The sequence below is a fragment of the Neomonachus schauinslandi genome, chromosome 1, assembly GCF_002201575.2.
Source record: "Neomonachus schauinslandi chromosome 1, ASM220157v2, whole genome shotgun sequence".
NCBI classification, from domain to species: domain Eukaryota; kingdom Metazoa; phylum Chordata; class Mammalia; order Carnivora; family Phocidae; genus Neomonachus; species Neomonachus schauinslandi.
In genome coordinates, this window is record NC_058403.1 from 212,951,362 (window position 1) to 212,955,301 (window position 3,940).

The following is a 3,940-nucleotide window of genomic DNA, read 5'->3' on the forward strand; positions in this document are numbered from 1 at the left end:
TGAATGTTAATAGCGGCAATGTTTATAATTTCCAAAACAGGGAATCAACCCAAATGTCCAGCAGCTGATGACGGATGAAAACGTTGTAGTTCGTCCACACCTTAGAATTCAATCACCTGAAGGGGCGCCTGGGTGGCTCAGTTGGTTAAGCATCTGCCTTCGGCTCAGGTCATGATCCTGGAGTCCCGGGATCGAGTCCCACATCGGGTTCCCTGCTCCGGGGGAGTCTGCTTCTCCCTCTGACCCTCCTCCCTCTCATGCTCTCTGTCTTTCATTCTCTCTCTCTCTCAAATAAATAAATAAAATCTTTAAAAAAAAATTCAATCACCTGTGGACAGGAGCCAGGCGCCCACACACGCGGCCCCGGGGACAGACCCTGAGCCCACGACGCTCAGGGAGGGAACCAGACACAGAAGGCCACACAGGGTGTGAGTCCACGTGGGTGACACGTCCAGAACAGACTCACCCATGGACGGGAAGGGGGCTCGTGGGGGCCCGGGGGCTGGGGGAGGGGAAGGAATGGGGCTTCTTTTTGGGGGGATGGAATGTTCGAACGTTGATTGTGGTGGTGGATACACAAAGCTGTGAATATAGTAAAAAGAAAAAAAACCACTGAACTGTGCACTGTAGGGTGTGAATTGTATGGTATGTGAATTATATCTCAATAAAGTTGTTAGAAAAAAAAACCCAGCTGCAGTTCCTGGACATTCCTCCCCTTGGCGGATCCAGTTTCCCCTCTCCTTCAGCACATCTGGGCTGCATCTGTGACTGGCTGACCGATGGGGCGCAAGGGAAGGGACCCTGCCCGCTGCAGTCCTAAATTTCAAAAGGCCTGCAGCTCCTTTCTGGCTCTCAGGGAGTCCTGAGATCCCACCTAAGAAGTCCCACTGTGCTACAGCCATGGGGACGTGCGACCACACAGAAGGGGAGAGGGGCTGACCCAGCCCAGCCCCCCTGCAAGTTAGACGCTACCAGTGACCCCTGTCTACCCCACATGGGACAGAAGAACCACCCAGTTGAGCCACATTCCCAGCTCACAGATCTGTGAGCAGTAGTAAAGTTTGGGGGCAGTCTGTTACACGGAGGTAACCTGGGACTCACACCTTCAAACCTTCCTGGCAAGCCTGCTTCCTAGTCAGAATTCTCGGACTCCTGGCGGCTCTGCCCTGGAGATGGCTGTGTGGGGAGAGCCAGCCCTAGGTCTACACCGCCTGCCTGTTTCTCTCTCCCTGCGATTTGTTCTGTATGATAAGGGTCCTTGCCTGCACACAGGTGGCATCTCAGCTCACAAATCCACTCCCCCCGCCCAAAAAAACCCACCCAGCTGCCCTTTGCTACCTGAGTCCAGGGAGGGTGCACATGGGGTAATGGAGTGCCTTTGGGATGATGCTCCAGAGGGTGAGATCTGCCCAGGTGTTTGGAAACAGGTGATCCTGAGTCCTGGGTATTGGGGTGAAGTCTAGAAAAGGAGGTGTATGGAGAGGTCCAGAAAGGGGGACAGGCTAGGTCTAAGTGCAGCACCAACCCCCACCTAGGCCACTACAGGCCCTCACCTGGGTGACTTTCCCAGCATCCTCTTCACCTGTGCTGGCTGGTGGAACAGCTGTGTGTAGCTACTGAGCCTTTAAAATATGGCTGGTGTGGGGGCGCCTGGGTGGCTCAGTCGTTGAGCGTCTGCCTTCGGCTCAGGTCATGATCCTGGGGTCCTGGGATCGAGCCCCACATCGGGCTCCCTGCTCGGCGGGAAGCCTGCTTCTCCCTCTCCCACTCCCCCTGTTTGTGTTCCCTCTCTCGCTGTGCCTCTCTCTGTCCAATAAATAAAATTAAAAAAAAAAGATTTAAAATATGGCTGGTGTGGGGCGCCTGGGTGGCTCAGTCGTTAAGCGTCTGCCTTCGGCTCAGGTCATGATCCCAGGGTCCTGGGATCGAGCCCCGCATCAGGCTCCCTGCTCCGCGGGGAGCCTGCTTCTCCCTGTCCCACTCCCCCTGCTTGTGTTCCTGCTCTCGCTGTCTCTCTCCCTGTCAAATAAATAAATAAGATCTTAAAAAATAAAAATAAAAAAATAAAATATGGCTGGTGTGACTGAGAAATCACATTTTTTAAAGTTTTTTTTTTTTAAGTAATCTTTGCACCCAACATGGGGCTCAAACTCATGACCCTGAGATCAAGAGTCACATGTTGTCCCAACTGAGCCAGCCAGCCATCCTGAAACCAAATTTTATTTTATTTTATTTTTAAAAAGATTTTATTTATTTATTTATTTAAGAGAGAGAGAGCACACAGGGGGAGAGGGAGAGAGAGAAGCAGGCTCCCCACTGAGAAGGAAGCCTGACACAGGGCTCGATCCCAGGACCCTGAGATCACAGCCGAAGGCAGATGCTTAACCAACTGAGCCACCCAGGCGCCCCAGGGAAACCAAATTTTAAATGAGATTTAATGAAAAAAATTTTCTTAAAGATTTTATTTATTTGACAGAGAGAGAGATCATGGAGCAAGGGAGGGGCAGAGGGAGAGGGAGAAGCAAGGGAGCCCGACACAGGACTCGATCCCAGGACCCTGGGATCATGACCTGAGCTGAAGGCAGACACTTCACCAACTGACCCCCAGGTGCCCCTAAAAATTTTTTTTAACAATTTATTTATTTACTTGGGGGGTGAAGGGAGGAGCAGATGGAGAGAATCTCAAGCTGACTCCCCACTCAAGTGCGGAGCCTGATGCAGGGTTCCATCTCATGACCAATGATATCATGACCTGAGCCAAAATCAAGAGTCCAATGATGCTTAACCGAGTGAGCCACCCAGGCACACCCCTAGGATATTCTTTTTTTTTTTTTTTTAGATTTTATTTATTTGAGAGAGAGCAAGCACGAGTGGTGGGGAAGGCCAGAGGGAGAGGGAGAAGCAGGTTCCCCACTGAGCAGGGAGACCGATGCGAGGCTTGGTCCTAGGACCCTGAGATCACGACCAGAGCTGAAGGCAGATGCTTAACCTACTGAGCCACCCAGAGCGCCTATTCTTTTTTTTTTTAAATTGAGATATAATTGACATATAACATGGTGTTGTGTAACCATAAGATGTACAATGTGTATTGATTTGATACATTTATATATTGCAACATGATTACCACAGTAGCTTAGTTAACATCTCTATGAGGTCACATGATTACCATTTCTCTTTTGTGGTAGAATATTCTATTTCTATTGGGATCACATTGTTCTATACAGCAGGCCCAAGGAGGGTTTTTGTTTGTTTGTTTTCATTTTTGAAACATGAAATATATCAAACACAGAACAAGCATCTATAACGTATATGTCCAGCATATAGACTAGAGACTTCACAACCAGCAGGCTTATAAAATCGAATGTGACCACCATGTTGAAGCCCCCACCGTCTACCTGTCCTCATGAGCCACCAGACAAAACCACTGTGCTGACTTCTGAGTAATCATGTGTCTGCTTTTCCTTTCAATTCTGTCACATTTGTAGTACCCCTAAATGATGGATCGGCTGGGTTAGCCAGGTTTGGAATTTCATAAACATGGTAGAATAGTGTTGGTATTCTTCTGCACTTTGCTTTCTTTGCAGGATCTTATGTCTGGGAGGTCATCCTGTGGATGGGCGTCCCCTAGGTGCATTCATCTTCACCGCTGTATGATATTCCACCATGTAAATGTACATGGAGGTGTGGGTCCATTGACGGATATTTGGGTTGTTTTTGTTTTCTGTTTCCCCATTGCAGCAAGCAGTAAGGGTTCAAAACCCAGAAGAGATCCTCTGTTATGTGATGAGGACTTGAGACAGCCCTTGGACAACAGCTTGTAAGAACCTGACACTCTCAGGCCTATACCCTGCAAGGACTCGAATCCTTCCATCAGGCGAGCTTGAAGTAAATTTTTCTGAAGCCTCAGCCAGAGGACCCAGCTAAGCCCCACCCAGATTCC